This window comes from Cupressus sempervirens, chromosome 9 (assembly GCF_028749045.1).
Source record: "Cupressus sempervirens isolate cs-2001-9-10 chromosome 9, ASM2874904v1, whole genome shotgun sequence".
Lineage (NCBI taxonomy): Eukaryota > Viridiplantae > Streptophyta > Pinopsida > Cupressales > Cupressaceae > Cupressus > Cupressus sempervirens.
The window spans coordinates 467,892,610-467,916,794 of NC_143126.1; positions in this window are offsets into that span (position 1 = coordinate 467,892,610).

Here is a 24,185-nt window from a genome sequence, read left to right on the forward strand (position 1 = left end):
CTATCTCTGCTTCCCAGAATTGGTTCGGACCACTCTTCCATTTCTCTTATAGTTTCCCCTCTGGTACACAGGAGATACCATCCTTTCAGGTTTGAGAAAATGTGGACCTCTCACCCTAACCTCCTAGATAATATCAAGAAATGGTGGGGGATAGAGGTGGAGGGCTCAGCCATGTTCAGAGTCACCAGAAAACTTAGCAATGTGAAGAGGATGATTAAAATTTGGAACAAGTCTGATTTTGGTCATATCTTCCATGAAAAGAAAGAGTTATTTGATAATCTAACTATTATCCAAGATTGCATTCAGAAGGAAGGTTACACTGAGACCAACAGGGTTTCGGAGCTCAAGACCCTGTCTGAAATTCATAACATTATTAATAAGGAAGAAAATTTTTTGAGGCAAAGATCGAGGATCACCTGGCTAAAGGAAGGAGATCGGAACACTAAGTTTTTTCACCTAACCACCCTCAAGCACCGTGCTAGTAACATGATCTATGGTATCAGAAAGGGGCAGGAGCTGTTAACTGAAGAATCTGCCATCTCGGAAGAAGTTGTTTCCTTTTTCTCTAGCCTTCTCTCTGAGGACCCATTGCTTTCCAATTTGGACCAGGAGGATTTGTTACACTGTATCCCTCAGCTCATTCAACCTATCCATAATAAACAGCTCTGTGCTATTCCTAATGCTTCGGAAGTTAGAGAGGCTCTCTTTTCTCTGCCTGCTGACAAGGCTCCAGGCCCGAACGGTTTTTCCACTTTTTTCTTCCAAAGGTTCTGGCCGGTGATCATGGGAGAGGTTGTTCAGGCTGTCCAGGAATTCTTTGGAGCCAAATCTATTCTCAAGGAGCTAAACTCGACTTTTGTGGTTCTCATTCCTAAATCCCCTGGGGCAGACTCGTTGGACAACTTTAGACCTATTAGTCTGTGCAACTCACTCTACAAGATCATCTCTAAAGTTCTCACTTTAAGAATGCTCAAGATCTTGCCCATGATAATCTCGCAGCATCAATCGGGTTTTGTTCCAGGGAGACAAATTTTGGATTCTGTCCAGATGGTGCACGAAGTCATCCACTCTCTTGAGGCATCCAAACGGGAAGGTATGTTTCTCAAACTGGATCTTTCTAAAGCTTATGACAGGGTGGACTAGTCTCTCCTTGGGAAGGTCCTCTCGACTTTTGGCTTTGACAGTAAAGTTTGCAAAATTATCTCTCAATTGGTGTCCACCTCCTCCTTGGTTGTTCTGGTTAATGGAGTCCCTTCTAATTTTTTCAAACCTTCCAGAGGCCTCAGACAAGGAGACCCCCTTTCGCCCATTTTGTTCATCATTTTAGCTGAATGCTTAGGAAGGATTATAGACTGTAGAAAGCATGAGTCTTGTATCAAAGGGATCCTTCCCTCCTCTAATTGCGTTCCCTTCACTCATCAGCAATTTGTTGACGATACTATCTTGGGGGGGGAAGCTTCTGTCAAAGAGGCCAGAGCCCTGAAGAAGATTCTTGATACTTACTCCAGTGGGATGGGTCAGCTGATTAATTGGAACAAAAGCTCACTCCTTTTCATCAACACCTCTGAGGTTAGACAAAGAAAAATCGCCAGGATTCTGGGTTGTGGGGTAGGCTCTTTCCCCTCTACCTATCTTGGTCTCCCTTTGGGATCCTCACCCCCGGAGTCTTTTTGGAATGGTATTTTGGACAGATTCAACAGGAAGATGGCTGGTTGGAAAGGGGTCTCTCTTAGTCAAGCGGGGAAATGCCTCTTAGTCAAATCTTCTCTTCAAAATCTGCCAATCTACGCCCTGAGCCTCTTTGGAATTTTGGGGAAAATAGCTGAAAGAATGGAGAAAATCTAGAGAGACTTCCTTTGGAATGGTAATGAAGGGAAGAAAAGATACCCTCTTGTTGCTTGGGAGAAGGTTTTCCTCCCTAAGAGGTACGGAGGTCTGGGCATTAGAAAGATCACCCACCTCAATAAGGCTCTCCTAGCTAAACAAATATGGCGGATCTTCAGTAGCACCGGTGAATGGAGGGACACCCCGGTAAACAAGTACCTTAGAAGACCCACTCTTCTTTTCACCCTTTTTAATGAAGATATCCCAAAAGGATCGAACATTTGGAATGGGATCATGAAAGCCAGGGACCTGGCTAAGGCCAGGATATCATGGAAATTGGGAAATGGGAAGGACATCCAGTTCTGGTCGGATAGATGGCTTTCCCAAGATCCACTTATCAATAACCCTATTTTTGAGAGATGGATGCAAGCTTGTACTGATCAAATTGGGTCCAAAGTTTGTGATTATTGGAATGGCCAGGAATGGAGTGACCTATCCCTCATCTCTGAGGACTTGACTCCTATAATGCTTATGCTCAATTCCATGATTCCTATCAATTTGGGGGATGAGCTGGTCTGGAGGGATAATCCCAATGGAAGATACTCTGTTGCCTTAGGCTATAATTCCCTTTGGAGCTTAAAAGAGAAGGCCCCTTGGGCGGAGGCTTGGATTCTGGGTCTCACTCCAAAGATCAACATTTTTTACTGGCTGGCTCTTCAGAACAAAATCCTTACTCATGACAATCTCATGAAGCGAGGACATGTTATGCCCAGTAGATGTCCCTTGTGTAAGAATCAGGCTGAGACCGAAAATCACATTTTCATCTTATGTGACTATGCCAGGGAGGTGTGGAATGTCATCACACATGATAATGAAACCCTCTGGTGCAAACCGGATAATCTCATGGATTTTTTCCATCAGTGGAAAGGTCTTTGTAGGATTGCTGGTCGGCAGGATCACTCAGACGGGATTTTACCCCATTTTTGCTGGGGAATTTGGAAGGAAAGGAATAATAGAATATTTAGAGACAGAGAGGAGCCGGCTATAATCCTTGGCAGGAAGGTCTCGAAGAATATAAAGGAAAATCTCCTAGTGCTAAAGGAGGAAGAAGAGCTGAACAAGCTGGGCAAGAAAGAGACGTTTTTTGTAACGGATACTATAAAGAAGCTCTGGAGGTATGTTCTCTACGCTGTCATTGAATATATAACCCTAGACCCCAGGTTTGATAGGGTTAGGACTCACCATTTTGTGATTCTGAATCATTTTTGCCATGGTAGTAAGATCTCCTTCCCGTATTATCTTTTTAACTCGATGAACAAGGCCATTTCTAGTTTTAAAAAGAAAGCTATCGTCAACCCGGCCCTGCATGAGGGTCTTCTGCTTCTGATTCATGAGCATTTCCATGCTCAAACCATTAGCAAAAACCCTATCCAGGGGGCAGATGTTGACAAGAGCAGCTCTAGTTTTTCTTCAGATTTCGACGATGTCGAGAGCATCAGCTCTGATGAGGTTTTTGAGCATTCAGGTAAGAAGACTAAAATCCATAAGAAGGATTACCCGTCTATCAAATTACCCAGCAGAAAGAGCCCTAGAGGTCATACCCCAGCTAAAACTAGCTCTGCTGAGGTGGAGGAGGAAATGGATACTGATGATTCTGACAAGGTTTCGAAGGAGGAGCTGGATGTGGAGAAACTGAGAAAAAGATAGAAGAGGGAGGGAGAGAGCATGGAGTGCTCCAGTAGTCAGGGAAAAGATTCTCTGCCCATTCCCCTCTCCCCTATACATCCTCAGCCTCCTTTGGAGGAAAATGACAACTCTAGACAGATTGAGGGGGAAGTGCAAGTTAATAACAGAAGGAAGGCTTGGAAGAACTTCAATGTGAGAACGGCCACTATGGGAATCTACAGAGAGGTGATGAACCCCCAACTCCTGGTGGACGACCTCGAGAAGCCTAGACTCAATGAGCTAATTGACCCGGCTATGGTGGCTATTTTTGATAATGCAAGAGAAACGAGCATGAATCTGTTGAACAATGCCCGCAACAGCATGATCGACAACTTCAGATCAATTAAATGGATTTTCCATGAGCTTGAGGATGTCAGAGATAGGGTTTCCCAAATGGAAAAAATCAAGAGCAAGACAGGTGCAGAAGGCCAAGGCGATCGGAACAGCTGGGAGACTCTGATGGAGAGGAGAGTAAAAAATATTGAGAACTACAATCACAACCTGGCAAGTCAAATGATCTCCCTCCTCGCTTCGATCAACGACAACATCCTCTCTCTCTTGGAAAATCTCAAAGACAAGAACCAGATGGAGGAAGATGATAAACAGAACAGAGACAAAGATAGGCTGGATGTGGATAAAGCCAAGGACAGCACTATGGAGCAGGATTTGACGAACGCCCAGGATCATAAGGCAGAAGAGCAACAAGAGTGCGCCGAAGCTGCCCAGACCATGCTCGAGATGGACAAGTAGTCTGCTAGGTTGGGTCTTTGTCCTTTGGTTTTTGTTTCTCCTGGCTTTGGCTTTTTGTCTGGTCTCTATTTTTCTGGATGGTTCTCTGGCCTTTTTAGTGGGCAGTTGTTTCGGGCTGGGCCTTTGGGCTTATTTTCAGCCGTAAGGCTTATGTTTTGGCTGGGCATTTTTTCGCTTATTTTCAGCCTTTCTTGTTGTTAAACTTATGGGTTTCAGGATCCCTTAAAACTTGTTTACCTTATCAAAAACTTCCTTTAATTTGGAAATCTCCCTTTATGACTGAACTTCACCTTTAATCCTGACCGTTGATTGAAATCGATCTCAACCATTGATGAATTCCAGAAAAGTCTATTTAAGAGACCCTCATCTCTTCATTTTGAAAGGTTGAATGAGAATTTGCATCGAATTGTTGCTGGAATTCATACTTACATTTCCTCATATTCACATACGCAGAGATCAAGTTTGACCAAAAGTTGACCGAATTTAACCACGGTTGACTTGAGTTGACTAGTTTCAAAAAGAATTTTGAAATAATTAAACAAAATTATTTTATTATGTAGTGCCTACCATCATTCACATCTTTTCTGGACATTGTTATTATCTTCAGACTATGATAGACTAGTCTTATGTTGATGGATTAGTGGTATTGTTTTGACACTATCATACATTATGTTATGGATTCAGTGGTTATATGATGAGATCATTTAGATTTTACATTTCATGCATACATGCTGGTCATTATACTATTTTCAGTTATTATTGATGATTAGATGGATGGTTTATTATCTTATGTGTTTTATTATGGATACTTACTCCATACTTGCATGTGTATGTTGTGCGTGTTTTCTTATTGTATGGCGTTTCTAATGTGCTTAAGGAAGGGAGTCGTAGTCACCTGCTTAGTCAGGATCTACACGATGCACCACTTTCTACCATTGTCTATTTATTTTAGCATTATATATATTGTATGTACATGCATGGTTTTTTTGTAGGTTGCAGGTACTAGGTATCGACTTTCCTGAATTGCCAAGATGAGCGTACCCTATTATACTATCTGAATGATAAGAGAAGGGAGATAAATTCTCAAGTCCAAATCCCAAACCTTTAAACCAATTGTCCTAGTGAGGTAGGACAAGTATCTGGATATTTTACCCACCGAATGTGTCAAATGACATGATTTGTGATTTTTAACCCTTTAGACTGATTTTGAGTGATTTGCTCTATGATGGATTTTCATATTTTATCTTGGAGGTCTATGGTGAATTTTCTATTAAATAAGTCTTAATAAATAGATTTAATTAATAAATTAATTATTTGAGAAGATTAATATAAAATATCATGTTATTTGATATTTTGATTAAAATTAATTGAAGAAAAATGAATTAAATAAAAGAAAATTAGAAATTAAAATTAATAATAATAATAAAGTAATAATAAAGTAATAAATAAATAATATTAATGAAAGTTATAAAGTTAAAATGAAAGTTATAAATATTTAAATAAAAATTATATAAAAAGTAATTGGAGTTATAAGCTTGCATGGGAATTAATACAGTTCTCTATTTCTCAAGTGTCAACAACACGGGGGTTAGTGCATCAATTAAGAACATGGTGTCTACAACCCTAAGGCTCATCTTGAAGGTTGGAAAAGACCCATGCTTAGTTGGTGACACTTTTCAGCTGTTTCTAGAAGCATTCTAGATGTTTTCTGAAAGCTCTTTATGTTCAGGCACTCATAGAAGCTTAGAAATAGCGTTTGGAGAGCAATTGAAGCATTGGAGGACTTGAGCATTCTGAAGAAGGGAGGAGCTTGCTCTGTGGATTTTTTGAGGAAGAGCGATTTAGCATCAGAATCTGGGTAGATTCTTGTGATTTTACTTATGTTATTTTCGCACCATGCATTCCCTGTCTTCTTCATGTCTTCCATATGTCTTCTGAGAAGTGTCATATTTATATGCATTCTCAATGTGGGTTTATTAATTTAATTGGAGAACTTTATATGCATTCTATAATGCAAATATCTTATTCTTAATTGTAGATATAATTTTTGTGAAAAACATACATGGTTATATATTCAGATTTGCATACATATACATATATATAGATATATATTTATATATATATATATGCATATGTATACATTTATTATGGATCTATTATAAAATTTGAATATATATACATACATACATACATACATACATACATACCTTTGAGTTAGAATACTTTTAGGATTCCTGGATTTATAGAGATAAGTGCTATGTGATTTTGATAGCCTGCTTGGGACTTGAGATTATCTCCTTAGCACAGTGGGAGTGGACCACTTAGGTACCATGAGGTCGGGTGGTAGTGTATTTTCCACTCTTATCATTTTGAGATTCATTGAGACATCGTGACTGATGCGTCCTTCATGATGATGGATATGTTTCTTTTTTCATTCATGACTAGCATATGTTAGATGATATTATCTTATGCTTTTATTTGCATGTTAGATTACTTTCTACATATGATGTTGTATTTATTAGGAGTGACATTCCTACTATGTAATACCGATGATCTCTTCGATGATTTGGAATGTTACTCACAGAGGAATGGCTAGGATCTATGATAGTCTAATGATGTTATTGACGGTTGGGAGGAACCGTGCACTTAGTTTATTATGCTTGATCTTTATGATAGATGTATATGTTCTCTATGATGTTGTATCATATGATTATCTCTACTTTGATGTATAATGGATTAGAATAGGATGATGTACCTTATTCTATGTATGTATATTTTTTAGCTTGTGATACCCTGTGACATGTATAGTGGATGAATGAGCATTTGAAATGTAATGTGTAAAAATTGGACTTATCATTATTATTTCATGAGGATGTTGTACTAGATGGATTCATATATGTAATTCAACATTAAGGGATCTTAAAGAATGTAATCTGTTATGTATGTTATGATGGACAATGCTATTGCTTCCGTTATTGTGCATAAGTTACATGTGATGTTTACTTTCATGAAAAAAAAATGCTACCAAACTTAGTGAAATTCTAGGTTAATTCTTTGGATCCTTTGGCGGGGAATTACAAATCAAATAGAGTACTTAATTCTAATTAATTAAACAAAGTTATTTAATTAAATGAGAAGCCATTCCTAATTAATTAAATGAAGTGTCTCTAATTAATTAAAGATTATTTAAATAAATAGAAAAAGTAATTATGAGAGCATATCTCATTTTATTAAATTAAATATCTCAACAAAATCTCTCTTCAGTTCAAAAAGGGAAATTTTCAGTTCACTATTGATAAAAAATAAGCTAAATTAGTTAACTAATTTTTTACTCAAATTGAATCAGTTAACTCCTTATTTTACTCAAATTAAATCTGTTAACTCCCTTAAGTTTGGAAATCTCCCTTTATGACTGAACTTCACCTTTAATCCTGACCGTTGATTGAAATTGATCTCAACAGTTGATGAATTCTAGGAAAGTCTATTTAAGAGACCCTCATCTCTTTGTTTTGAAAGGTTGAATGAGAATTTGCATCGAATTGTTGCTAGAATTCATACTCACATTGGCTCATATTCACATACGTAAAGATCAAGTTTGACCAAAAGTTGACCAGATTTAACCACGGTTGACTTAAGTTGACTAGTTTCAAAAAGAATTTTGAAATAATTAAACAAAATTCTTTAATTAAATGTAGTACTTACTTCTAATTAATTAAACAAAGTTATTTAATTAAATGAGAAGCCATTCCTAATTAATTAAATGAAGCTATTTAATTAAATAAGAAAAGTGTCTCTAATTAATTAAAGATTACTTAATTAAATAGAAAAAATAATTATGAGAGCATATCTCATTTTATTCAATTAAATATCTCAACAAAATCTCTCTTCAGTTCAAAAAGGAAAATTTCCAGTTCACTATTGATAAAAAATGAGTTAAATGAGTTAACTCATTTTTCTACTCAAATTGAATCAGTTAACTCCTGATTTTACTGAAATTAAATCTGTTAACTCCCTTTAATTTGGAAATCTCCCTTTATGACTGAACTTCACCTTTGATCCTGATCGCTGACTGAAATTGATCTCAACCATTGATGAATTCTAGGAAAGTCTATTTAAGAGACCCTCATCTCTTCATTTTGAAAGGTTGAATGAGAATTTGCATCGAATTGTTGCTACAATTCATACTCAAATTGGCTCATATTCACATACGCAAAGATCAACTTTGACAAAACGTTGACCAGATTTAACCACGGTTGACTTGAGTTGACTAGTTTCGAAAAGAATTTAAAAATAATCAAAGAAAATTATTTAATTAAATGGAGTACTTGCTTCTAATTAATCAAAAAAAGTTATTTAATTAAATGAGAAGCCATTCCTAATTAATTAAATAAAGTTATTTAATTAAATAAGAAAAGTGTCTCTAATTAATTAAAGATTATTTAATTAAATAGAAAAAGTAATTATGAGAGCATATCTCATTTTATTAAATTAAATATCTCAACAAAGTCTCTCTATAGTTCAAAAAGGGAAATTTTCAGTTCACTATTGATCAAAAATGAGTTAAATCAGTTAACTCCTTTTTCTACTCAAATTGAATCAGTTAATTTCTTATTTTACTCAAATTAAATCTATTAACTCCCTTTAATTTAGAAATCTCCCTTTATGATTGAACTTCATCTTTAATCCTGACCGATGATTGAAATCGATCTCAACCGTTGATGAATTCCAGGAAAATCTATTTAAGAGACCCCCATGTCTTCATTTTGAAAGGTTGAATGAGAATTTGCATCGAATTGTTGCTGGAATTCATACTCACATTGGCTTATATAAACATAAGCAAAGATACAGTTTGACATAAAGTTGACCAGATTTAACCACGGCTGACTTGAGTTGACTAGTTTCAAATTTTTTTTTGAAAAAATTAAAGAAAATTATTTAACTAAATGGAGTACTTGTTTCTAATTAATTAAACAAAGTTATTTAATTAAATGAGAAGCCATTCCTAATTAATTAAATGAAGTTATTTAATTAAACAAGAAAATTGTCTCTAAAATAATTAAACATTACTTAATTAAATAGAAAAAGTAATTATGAGAGCATATCTCATTTTATTAAATTAAATATCTCAACAAAATCTCTCTTCAGTTCAAAAAGAGAAATTTCCAGTTCACTATTGATAAAAAATGAGTTAAATCAGTTAACTCCTTTTCCTACTCAAATTGAATCAGTTAACTCCTTATTTTACTCAAATTAAATTTGTTAACTCAGTTTAATTTGGAAATCTCCCTTTATGACTGAACTTAACCTTTAATCCTGACCACTGATTGAAATCGATCTCAACCGTTGATGAAATCCAAGAAAGTCTATTTAAGAAACCCTCATCTCTTCATTTTGAAAGGTTGAATGAGAATATGCATCTAATTGTTGCTAGAATTCATACTCACATTAGCCCATGTTCACATACGCAAAAATCAAGTTTGACCAAAAGTTGACCTGATTTAACCACGGTTGACTTGAGTTGACTAGTTTTGAAAAGAATTTAAAAATAATTAAACAAAATTATTTAATTAAACGGAGTACTTAATTCTAATTAATTAAGCAAAGTTATTTAATTAAACGAGAAGCCATTCCTAATTAATTAAATGAAGTTATTTAATTAAACAAGAAAATTGTCTCTAATTAATTAAAGATTACTTAATTAAATAGAAAAAGTAATTATGAGAGCATATCTCATTTTATTAAATTAAATATCTCAACAAAATCTCTCTTCAGTTCAAAAAGGGAAATTTCCAGTTCACTATTGATCAAAAATGAGTTAAATTAGTTAACTCCTTTTTCTACTCAAATTGAATCAGTTAACTCCTTATTTTACTCAAATTAAATCTGTTAACTCAGTTTAATTTGGAAATCTCCCTTTATGACTGAACTTCACCTTTAATCCTGACCACTGATTGAAATCGATCTCAACCGTTGATGAAATCTAGGAAAGTCTATTTAAGAAACCCTCATCTCTTCATTTTGAAAGGTTGAATGAGAATATGCATCTAATTGTTGCTAGAATTGATACTCACATTAGCCCATGTTCACATACGCAAAAATCAAGTTTGACCAAAAGTTGACTTGATTTAACCACGATTGACTTGAGTTGACTAGTTTTGAAAAGAATTTAAAAATAATTTTAAAAAATTATTTAATTAAATGGAGTACTTAATTCTAATTAATTAAGCAAAGTTATTTAATTAAATGAGAAGCCATTCCTAATTAATTAAATGAAGTTATTTAATTAAATAAGAAAAGTGTCTCTCATAAATTAAAGATTATTTAATTAAATAGAAAAAGTAATTATGAGAGCATATCTCATTTTAATAAATTAAATATCTCAACAAAATCTCTCTTCTGTTCAAAAAGGAAAATTTCTAGTTCACTATTGATAAAAAATGAGTTGAATCAGTTAACTCCTTTTTCTACTCAAATTGAATCAGTTAACTCCTTATTTTACTCAAATTAAATCTATGAACTCCCTTTAGTTTGGAAATCTGCCTTTATGATCGAACTTCACCTTTAATCCTGACGGCTGATTGAAATCGATCTCAACCGTTGATGAATTTCAGAAAAGTCTATTTAAGAGACCCTCATCTCTTCATTTTGAAAAGTTGAGTGAGAATTTGCATCAAATTGTTGCTGGAATTCATACTCACATTTGCTCATATTCACATACGCAAACATCAAGTTTGACCAAAAGTTGACCAGATTTAACCGTGGTTGACTTGAGTTGACTAGTTTTGAAAAGAATTTTGAAATAATTAAACGAAATTATTTAACTAAATGGAGTACTTAATGCTAATTAATTAAACAAAGTTACTTAATTAAATAAGAAGCCATTCCTAATTAATCAAATGAAGTTATTTAATTAAATAAGAAAAGTGTCTCTGATTAATTGAAGATTACTTAAATAAATAGAAAAAGTAATTATGAGAGCATATCTCATTTTATTAAATTAAATATTTCAACAAAATCTCTGCTCAGTTCAAAAAGGGAAATTTCTCGTTCACTATCGATAGAAAATGAGTTAAATCAGTGAACTCCTTTTTCTACTCAAATTGAATCGTTTAACTCTTTATTTTACTCAAATTAAATCTGTTAACTCCCTTTAATTTGGAAATCTCCCTTTATGACTAAACTGCACCTTTAATCCTGACCGCTGATTGAAATCGATCTCTACCGTTAATGAATTCAAAGAAAGTCTATTTAAGAGACCCTCATCTCTTCATTTTGAAAGGTTGAATGAGAATTTGTATCGAATTGTTGCTGGATTTGTTACTCACATTTGCTCATATTCACATACGCAAAGATCAAGTTTGACCAAAAGTTGACCAGATTTAACCACGGTTGACTTGAGTTGACTAGTTTTGAAAAGAATTTTGAAATAATTAAATGAAATTATTTAATTAAACGGAGTACTTACTTCTAATTAATTAAACAAAATTAATTAATTATATGAGAGGCCATTCTTAATTAATTAAACGAAGTTATTTAATTAAATAAGAAAAGTGTCTCTAATTAATTAAAGATTATTTAATTAAATAGAAAAAGTGATTATGAGAGCATATATCATTTTATTAAATTAAATATCTCAACAAAATCTCTCTTTAGTTCAAAAAGAGAAATTTCATGTTCACTATTGATCAAAAATGAGTTAAATGAGTTAACTCCTTTTTTTACTCCTTTTAATTTTGAAATCTCCCTTTATGATTGAACTTCAGCTTTAATCTTGACCGCTAATTGAAATCGATGTCAACCGTTGATGAATTCCATGAAAGTCTATTTAAGAGACCCTCATCTCTTCATTTTCAAAGGTTGAATGGGAATTTGCATCGAATTGTTGTTGGAATTCATACTCACATTTGCTCATATTCACATACGCAAAGATCAAGTTTGACCAAAAGTTGACCAGATTTAACCACGATTGACTTGATTTGACTAGTTTCGAAAAGAATTTTGAAATAATTAAACTAAATTATTTAATTAAATGGAGTACTTACTTTTAATTAATTAAACAAAGTTATTTAATTAAATGAGAAGCCATTCCTAATTAATTAAATGAAGTTATTTAATTAAATAAGTAAAGTGTCTCTAATTAATTAAGGATTATTTAATTAAATAGAAAAAGTAATTATGAGAGCATATCTCATTTTATTAAATTAAATATCTTAACAAAATATCTCTTCAGTTGAAAAAGAGAAATTTCTAGTTTACTATTGATAAAAAATGAGTTAAATCAGTTAACTCCTTCTACTCAAATTGAATCAGTTAACTCCTTATTTTACTCAAATTAAATCTGTTAACTCCTTTTAATTTGGAAATCTTCCTTTATGATTGAACTTCAGCTTTAATCCTGACCGCTAATTGAAATCGATCTCAACCGTTGATGAATTCCATGAAAGTCTATTTAAGAGACCCTCATCTCTTTATTTTCAAAGGTTGAATAGGAATTTGCATCGAATTGTTGCTTGAATTCATACTAACATTTGCTCATATTCACATACGCAAAGATCAAGTTTGACCAAAAGTTGACCAAATTTAACCACGGTTGACTTGATTTGACTAGTTTCGAAAAGAATTTTGAAATAATTATACTAAATTATTTAATTAAATGGAGTACTTACTTTTAATTAATTAAACAAAGTTATTTAATTAAATGAGAAGCCATTCCTAATTAATTAAATGAAGTTGTTTAATTAAATAAGAAAAGTGTCTCTAATTATTTAAAGATTATTTAATGAAATAGAAAAAGTAATTATGAGAGCATATCTCATTTTATTAAATTAAATATCTCAACAAAATCTCTCTTCAGTTCAAAAAGGAAAATTTTCAATTCACTATTGATAAAAAATTAGTTAAATTAGTTAACTCCTTTTTCTACTCAAATTGAATCAGTTAACTCCTTATTTTACTCAATTTAAATCTGTTAACTCCCTTTAATTTGGAAATCTCCTTTTATGACTAAACTTCACCTTTAATCTTGACCGTTGATTGAAATAGATCTCAACCATTCATGAATTGCAGGAAAGTCTATGTAAGAGACCCTTATCTCTTCATTTTGAAAGTTTGAATGAGAATTTGCATGGAATTGTTGTTGGAATTCAAACTCACATTTGGTCATATTCACCTACGCAAATATCAAATTTGACCAAAAGTTGACCAAATTTAACCACGATTGACTTGAGTTGACTAGTTTCGAAATTTTTTTTGAAATAATTAAACGAAATTATTTATTTAAGTGGAGTACTTACTTGTAATTAATTAAACAAAGTAATTTAATTAAATGAAAAGCCATTCCTAATTAATTAAATGAAATTATTTAATTAAATAAGAAAAGTGTCTCTAATTAATTAAAGATTATTTAATTAAATAGAAAAAGTAATTATGAGAGCATATCTCATTTTATTAAATTAAATATCTCAACAAAATCTCTCTTCAGTTCAAAAAAGAAAATTTCCAGTTCACTATTGTGTAACGCCCCGCTCGGGAACCCAAGAGAAATAAACCTAACATGTTACAATGTTTACTGAACTATTTTTTTTTTTTTATGAAGTTTAAACAACATCAAGATGACATTAATGCGGAAGCAATATGAGCATACACAACAAATACACATTTGCAATTACAGATATACTTTCAATTCCTCAAAGGTTCCTTTACGTTGAGTCACATTTAATAATTTTAAATTAATTGGTTTAAGTTTCAAGTACAATGTCACATGATCATAAAGAAATAACAGATACATAAATCGCATAAGCAAATTCATAAGTATAATCTAATACAATGAAAGTACATCCACTAAATAACATCCACTGCACATGTCGCAGGGTATGTGAGAATAGATATAATACATCAGAATACATGATAACATACATACATCATCTAAAAAGAAGTCTCTAAGATAAGAAATAAGAATGATAAAGGTACATCTTCTGCAACGAACATCCAACAGCTGGCAATGTGAAGGGGGACCCAAATGGTAAGGCACTACCTCCCGACCGCGTGGTTACCTAGTCAGACTTCCACTCCCACCGTGCAGGGAAGATAATGAACGATCCACAAATGACTATCAAACATAAAACATTCCTAGGCAAGGTACCCCTAATAGCCAAAACTACCTCAAAGGTAACACATACTACTCAAGAAGATAAAATAATCCAAAAGTAAGAACACTCAAACCAATACCGACACCACATAACCAAACATCATACATGAACCAAGATCATAAGATAAAGTAAACGAAAGATAATCATCTCAAGTCAAAAGCCACATGTCAAAAGTACAACATCCATGAACCACCAATCGTCATCAATGAAAGTAAATAGCCATAATAAATACATTCGACAATAGATACACCACATCCAACAATAAGTACAACACCAGAGGTACACAAAATCTACAGAGGAGACTTAGGCTACATACTAGGGAGTGTCATCACATGGCTGCTTGAGTTACCCTAGACTGATCTCTTAATAGACCCCGAACCCTCAAGCGTTGAGTTACCCTGGACTGGTTTCTTTGAACCCCGGACCCTCAACATCACACATATGGAAAACTAGAAAGCCCTCTCAAGAAGACGAGGCACTCATCTCATTCCCATCCTTAGTCTATATAAGCACTAAAGGCATGGGTAGATCAAATATCACTAACTTGTCTTTTTAGTGTGTTTTCCCCCCATAAATTTTACTTACTAGATTATCACTTATTACATAACTTGCATTAGGTTACCCTGGTACTGACCACTTTGGGTCCCGGACCCCTATGCAAGCCACTCCCAACTCACGTACCTAGACAACCTCTCCTAAGCACATAAAAACATAGTTGGGTCCCATACCACAACACTCATAAAGAAAAAACTCGGTTCCTTAACAGGCAACCCGAAAATAAGATGGCAACCCCAAATACACATAATTGCTCCACAAAGATAAACCTCGTAAACATAATCTCCAATTTGAATCACATAACACATCATGACAACTAGCCACATAATTGGTATAACAGAAATCCCACAAAACCTCTGGTGTACGTCCTAGACTGGTCAACACCTACTCGACTCCAAAATTTGAAAGCACAGATATTACAAACAAACAATACAGTTCATAGTTGGGTTTGATTTGAAAAGACATAATAGAGTTAAAAATAACGTTTTCAATTTGCATTTTAATGAATGTTTAAGTGTATAAGATTCTCAGTTTAGCCCACCCAATAACCCATCTGTTTATTCAATATCAATTAATTATTAAAATAATAATGATTGTTCTTCCAATAAAATTAATTATCTCAATTTCATTAAAGCCAATATTAAAATAATTCTGAATTCCACTAAGTTCTCTCTTATATTAATTAATTTTAATTAAATTTCATTTAATTAAACTAATTAATAATATAAAATTAAAATAATCTTACTCATTTATAAAAATAATAAATGTTAATAAATTCATAATAAAATTCATTAGACCAAATACTAAATAATCATATAATTTACATTATAAAAACTTGTTAATAAAATATTATTAAATATTAATAAAATTATCATATTAAAAATACATTAATAAATAATAACAAAGTTTAAGTAAAATTTATTATTAAATATTAATAAATATTAATAAACTTTAATAATAAATAAATAAATAAAAAATAAAATAATGAGAATGGACGTGTTTTAAGGCCCGTCGGCTTGCACTACTCTGCAGCTGCAGGCAGCAATACTACATACTGCTGCTGCGCAGCAGTCTTGCCTGCCGTGCGCAGCAGTCATGTCTGTCATGCTCAGCCCTAGAGGCTATGGATAGGGTGTGGGAGGTAGGGATGTGGTGGCCCTACCTCCCCCCCTAAATTTTAGATATATATTTTTTTAATTTGAATTTTTTTTTATATGAAAAATAAATAAGACCATTCCCATAAATTTTAAATTTTATATATATATATATATATATATATATATATATATATATATATATATATATATATATATATATATATATATATTTTAAACCTATCTTGCAATTATGGTCTAATAGAAGAGTTTCTATTAACCATATATATAAATATATAATGTACAAAGTCCTATTTCAATTTTCAAAATTTTCCCAACCATCCGATAAAAAGGTTTGTCTAACATTCGAATTTGTCAATTAAATTTACTTTTAAACCTCAAACCCTCTTTCAATTATCTAATAGATTCTCGTATTTGTCTGATTTCTTATAAAATCTTATTCATTTTAGAATACAACCCTCTAAAGTAAACTCAGCTACGTATCCATCTAAATCCATGTACAGATATTTCTCAATCAAGAACAAATATTTGCATACCAAAAAAGAAAACATCACATGCAAAAGACACGAAGCAGACAGAAGTTTGAAAAGTGAAAACTACTATACAATTAAACCACAAGATCCTACCTGGATCTGATGCTAACCTCTGACAATTAGATACAAATTCCTATCGCAAAAAAAATCTTTCAAGCCACGTAAAGTTCTTTTCTTTCCAAACCCTTCAAGTTGCCCACCATAAACCTGTGTGTGCCCTGAAATCTGTGTGTAGCTTGAAACTTGTGTCTGAAAAAATTCTCTATCCAATAGTGACCTGAAAACCTCTAATATAGAATCTAATTACCTTTTAGGGTATCTATGACCACAACTCTAAAATTACAATTATTTAATTTAATTAATTCGTCATGCACAATTAATTTCCTTTTTAAATTAAAATATTCTTTTTATTATTCCTTCATGCACTTTAAGTGAATTATTAAATTACTTTATTTAACTTCCACTCAACTTCTATTTTAAATCAATTTTTAAATTTTTAAATCTCATGTGCACATTATTAAAATATCTTAGTTCGAGTTCACATGTTTTTATCTTTTAAATTAATTTCTTTTATTTTCAACTCATGCATAATTCATGCGAACTATAATCTTTATGATAATTAAATATCTTTTCACTTTTAATTTCATTTTTAGAAACTTAATTGATAAAAATATTTATTAACTTAAATAACAATAATATTTAGCATTTATTTAAAAATGCACTCTGAATATATTATTATTAAATTAAATAAATATTATCATGTTCTAAATTTAATCTTAAAACTTTTATCTTCCAATTCATTCTTTATATTTAATTAATTTCTCAATTAATTAAATATAATTAAATATTCAAAAAGTCATAATAATTCTCCATTAAATTAAATTATTAAATTAATCTATTAATTAGACTTAATTAATAGAAATTCATCAAAGACTCACAAAACAACATACGCACAAAATACTCACGGGTTTAAAAAGGGTAGACAGTCTGTTACGAGTCCTCCTTGCAGGACAAGTATTATAGGCTTATGGCTAGGATTGGAACTGATCATTATCTTCCCATTCTCACCATTTGAGTATTTGTAATAGGGCACACTAATCCTGGCAATTAAGGGAAGTCGATGCCCGGTACCTACATCCTACATAAAAGATGAGCATGTACATGTATATAATATATCTAAACTAAACAGACAATGGCAGAGAGTGGTTCATCGTGTAGAACCTGACTAGCAAGTGACTATGACTCCCTCCCTTAACCACATCAAACACGTCAAACAAAAAGATAAAATAAACACGCACACCATACACATGCAAGTATGGGGTAAGTATTGTAAAAATCACAAATCTAAGATCAAATGTGTACATATAATAATGCATCTCTATCAATACAATATAATCATCATTAAAGACATCATGTTAACCTTTTTATGAAAGAAACCACATTTACTAACTAGGAATCATCAAAACATCATTAACGTCATGAATGAAATCAACTAAGCAATAATAACTGATACATTTGTAATCAAAGACATGATAAAATATCATAATATTGTAAATCCAATATCTCTAAACTAATCAATGCACAAAATCAACCTAAAGCAAATTGACTGATAACACAAATGCGAACTAGGGGCAGGCACTACATATTGATAAAAAATCAGTTAAATCAGTTAACTCCTTTTTCTACTCAAATTGGATCAGTTAACTCCTTATTTTACTCAAATTAAATCTGTTAACTACTTTTAATTTGAAAATCTTCTTTTATGACTGAACTTCATCTTTTATAACCGTTGATGAATTCCAGGAAAGTCTATTTAAGAGACTCTCATCTCTTCATTTTGAAAGGTTGAATGAGAATTTGCATCGAACTATTGTTAGAATTCATACTCACATTTTCTCATATTCACATATGCAAAGATCAAGTTTGACCATAAGTTGACCAAATTTAACCACGGTTGACTTGAGTTCACTAGTTTCGAAAAGAATTTTGAAATAATTAAACGAAATTATTTATTTAAATGGATTACTTACTTTTAATTAATTAAACAAAGTTATTTAATTAAATGAGAAGCCATTCCTAATTAATTAAATGAAGTTATTTAATTAAATAAAAAAAGTATCTCTAATTAATTAAAGATTATTTAATTAAATAGAAAAAGTAATTACGAGAGCATATCTCATTTTATTAAATTAAATATCTCAAGAAAATTTCTCTTCAGTTCAAAAAGAAAAATTTTCAATTCACTATTGATCAAAAATGTGTTAAATTAGTTAACTCCTTTTTCTACTCAAATTGAATTAGTTAACTTCTTATTTTACTCAACTTAAATCCATTAACTCCCTTTAATTTGGAAATCTCCCTTTATGACTGAACTTCACATTTAATGCTGACCCTTGATTGAAATCGATTATAACCGTTGATGAATTCCAAGAAAGTCTATTTAAGAGACCATCATCTCTTCATTTTGAAAGGTTGAATGAGAATTTGCATCGAATTGTTGCTGGAATTCATACTCACATTTGCTCATATTCACATACACAAAGATCAAGTTTGACCAAAAGTTGACCACATTTAACCACGATTGACTTGAGTTGACTAGTTTCGAAAAAAAAATTGAAATAATTAAACGAAATTATTTAATTAAATGGAGTACTTACTTCTAATTAATTAAACAAAATTATTTAATTAAATGAGAAGCCATTCCTAATTAATTAAATGAAGTTATATAATTAAAAAAGAAAAGTGTCTCTAATTAATTAAAGATTATTTAATTAAATAGAAAAATTAATTAGGAGAGCATATCTCATTTTTTTAAATTAAATATTTCAACAAAATCTCTCTTCAATTCAAAAAGGGAAATTTCCAGTTCACTATTGATCAAAACTGAGTTAAATGAGTTAACTATTTTTTCTACTCAAATTGAATCAGTTAACTCCTTATTTTACTCAAATAAAATCTGTTAATTCCCTTTAATTTGGAAATCTCCCTTTATGACTGAAAATCACCTTTAATCTTGACCGTTGATTGAAATCGATCTCAACCATTGATGAATTCCAGGAAAGTCTATCTGAGAGACTATCATCTCTTCATTTTGAAAGGTTGAATGGAAATTTGCATCGAATTGTTGCTGGAATTCATGCTCACATTTGCTCATATTCATATACGCAAAGATCAAGTTTGACCAAATGTTGACCAAATTTAACCACGGTTCACTTGAGTTGACTAGTTTCAAAAAGAATTTTAAAATAATTAAACAAAATAATTTAATTAAATAGAGTACTTACTTCTAATTAATTAAAAAAAGTTATTTAATTAAATGAGAAGCCATTCCTTATTAATTAAATGAAGTTATTTAATTAAATAAGAAAATGTCTCTAATTAATTAAAGATTATTTAATTAAATAGAAAAAGTAGTTATGATAGCATATCTCATTTTATTAAATTAAATATCTCAATAAAGTATCTCTTCAGTTCAAAAAAGGAAATTTCCAGTTCACTGTTGGTCAAAAATGAGTTAAATCAGTTAACTTCTTTTTCTACTCAAATTGAATATGTTAACTTCTTATTTTACTCAAATTAAATTTGTTAACTCCCTTTAATTTAGAAATCTCCCTTTATGACTGAACTTCACCTTTAATCCTCACCCTTGATTGAAACCGATCTCAACCGTTGATGAATTTCAGGAAAGTCCATTTAAGAGACCATCATCTCTTCATTTTAAAAAGTTGAATGAGAATTTGCATCGAATTGTTGCTGGAATTCATACTCACATTTGCTCATATTCACATACGCAAAGATCAAGTTTGACCAAAAGTTGACCAGATTTAACCACGGTTGACTAGAGTTGACTAGTTTCGAAAAGAATTTTGAAATAATTAAACAAAATTATTTATTTGAATGGAGTACTTACTTCTAATTAATTAACCAAAGTTATTTAATTAAATGAGAAGCCATTCCTAATTAGTTAAATGAAGTTATTTAATTAAATAAGAAAAGTGTCTCGAATTAATTAAAGATTATTTAATCAAATAGAAAAAGTAATTATGAAAGCATATCTCATTTTATTAAATTAAATATCTCAACAAAATCTCTCTTCAGTTCAAAAAAGGAAATTTCCAGTTCACTATTGAAAAAAAATGAGTTAAATTAGTTAACTCCTTTTTCTACTCAAATTGAATCAGTTAACTCCTTATTTTACTCAAATTAAATATGTTAACTCCCTTTAATTTGGAAATCTTCCTTTATGACTGTACTTCACCTTTAATCCTCACCGTTGATTGAAATAGGTCTCAACCGTTGATAAATTCCAAGAAAGTCTATGTAAGAGACCATCATCTCTTTATTTGGAAAGGTTGAATGTGAATTTGCATGGAATTGTTGTTGGAATTCATCCTCACATTTGCTCATATTCACATACGCAAAGATCAAGTTTGACCAAAAGTTGACCAGATTTAAACACGGTTGACTTGAGTTGACTAGTTTCGAAAAGAATTTTGAAATAATTAAACGAAATTATTTATTTAAGTGGAGTACTTACTTCTAATTAATTAAACAAAGTTATTTAATTAATTGAGAAGCCATTCCTAATTAATTAAATGAAGTTATTTAATTAAATAAGAAAATTGTCTCTAATTAATTAAAGATTATGTAATTAAATAGAAAAAGTAATTACGAGATCATATCTCATTTTATTAAATTAAATATCTCAACAAAATCTCTCTTCAGTGCAAAAAGAGAAATTTCCAGTTCACTATTGATAAAAAATGAGTTAAATCAGTTAACTCATTTTTCTACGTAAATTGAATTAGTTAACTCCTTATTTTACTCAAATTAAATCTGTTAACTCCCTTTAATTTGGAAATCTCCCTTTATGACTGTACTTCACCTTTAATCTTGACCGTTGATTGAAATCGATCTCAATCCTTGATGAATTCCAAGAAAGTCTATTTAAGAGACTCTCATCCCTTCATTTTGAAAGGTTGAATGAGAATTTGCATCGAATTGTTGCTGGATTCATACTCACATTTTCTCATATTCACATACGCAAAGATAAAGTTTGACCGAAAGTTGACCAAATTTAACCACGGTTGACTTGAGTTGACTAGTTTTGAAAACAATTTTGACACAATTAAACATTTATTTAATTAAATGGAGTACTTACTTCTAATTAATTAAACAAAGTTGTTTAATTCAATGAGAAACCATTCCAAATTAATTAAATGAAGCTATTTCATTAAATAAGAAAAGTGTCTCTAATTAATTAAAGATTATTTAACTAAATAGAAAAAGTAATTATGAGAGGATATCTCATTTTATTAAATTAAATATTTCAACAAAATCTCTCTTCAGGTCAAAAAGGAAAATTTTCAGTTCACTATTGATCAGAAATGAGTTAAATCAGTTAACTCTGTTTTCTACTCAAATTGAATCAGCTAACTCCGTATTTTACTTAAATTAAATCTATTAACTCCCTTTAATTCAAAAATCTCCCTTTATGACTAAACTTTACCTTTAATCTTGACCGTTGATTAAAATCAATCTCAACTGTTGATGGAAATCGATCTCAACTGTTGATGAATTCCAGGAATGTCTATTTGAGAGAATCTCATCTCTTCATTTTGAAAGGTTGAATGAGAATTTGCATAGAATTGTTGCTGGAATTCATACTCACATTTGCTCATATTCACATACGCAATCATCAAGTTTTACCAAAAGTTGAACAGATTTAACCACGGTTGACTTGAGTAGACTAGTTTCAAAAAGAATTTTAAAATAATTACACAAAATTATTTAATTAACTGGAGTACTTACTTCTAATTAATTAAATAAAGTTATTTAATTAAACGAGAAGCTATTCCTAATTAATTAAATGAAGTTATTTAATTAAATAAGAAAAGTGTCTCTAATTAATTAAAGATTATTTAATTAAATAGAAAAAGTAATTATGAGAGTATATCTCATTTTATTAAATTAAATATCTCAGCAAAATCTCTCTTCAGTTCAAAAAGGGAAATTTCGAGTTCACTATTGATCAAAAATGAGTTAAATGAGTTAACTCTTTTTTCTACTCAAATTGAATCAGTTAACTCCTTATTTTACTCAAAGTAAATCTATTAACTCCCTTTTATTTGGAAATCTCCCTTTATGACTGAACTTCACCTTTAATCCTGACCCTTGATTGAAATCGATCTCAACTATTGATGAATTCCAAGAAAGTCTATTTAAGAGACCCTCATCTCTTCATTTTGAAATGTTGAATGAGAATTTGCATCGAACTGTTGCTGGAATTCATACTCACATTTGCTCATATTCACATACACAAAGATCAAGTTTGACCAAAAGTTGACCACATTTAACCACGATTGACTTGAGTTGACTAGTTTCGAAAAAAAAATTGAAATAATTAAACGAAATTATTTAATTAAATGGAGTACTTACTTCTAATTAATTAAACAAAGTTATTTAAATAAATGAGAAGCCATTCCTAATTAATTAAATGAAGTTATTGAATTCAATAAGAAAAGTGTCTCCAATTGATTAAAGATTACATAATTAAATAGAAAAAGTAATTATGACAGCATATCTCATTTTATTAAATTAAATATCTCAACAAAATCTCTCTTCAGTTCAAAAAGAGAAATTTTTAGTTCACTAGTCATCAAAAATGAGTTAAATCAGTTAACTCCTTTTTCTACTCAAATTGAATCAGTTAACTCCTTATTTTACTCAAATTAAATCTGTTAACTCTCTTTAATTTGGAAATCTCCCTTTATGACTGAACTTCACCTTTAATCCTAACCATTGATTGAAATTGATCTCAACCGTTGATGAATTCCAAGAAATTCTATTTAAGAGATCCTCATATATTCATTTTGAAAGGTTGAATGAGAATTTGCATCGAATTGTTGTTGGAATTCATGCTCACATTTGCTCATATTCACATACGCAAAGATCAAGTTTGACCAAAATTTGACCAGATTTAACCACGGCTAACTTGAGTTGACTAGTTTCGAAAAAACATTGAAATAATTAAACGAAATTATTTAATTAAATGGAGTACTTACTTCTGATTAAATAAACAAAGTTATTTAATTAAATGAGAAGCCATTCTTAATTAATTAAATTAAATTATTTAATTAAATAAGGAAAGTGTCTCTAATTAATTAAAGATTATTTAATTAAATAGAAAAAGTAATTATGAGAGCATATCTCATTTTATTAAATTAAATATCTCAACAAAATCTCTCTTCAGTTCAAAAAAGGAAATTTTTAGGTCACTATTGATAAAAAATGAGTTAAATCAATTAACTCATTTTTCTACTCAAATTGAATCAGTTAACTCCTTATTTTACTCAAATTAAATCTGTTAACTCCCTTTAATTTGAAAAGCTCCCTTTATGACTGAACTTCACCTTTAATCCTGACTGTTGATTGAAATCGATCTCAACCGTTGATGAATTCCAAGAAAGTCTATTTAAGAGACCCTCATCTGTTCATTTTGAAAGGTTGAATGAGAATTTGCATCTAATTGTTGC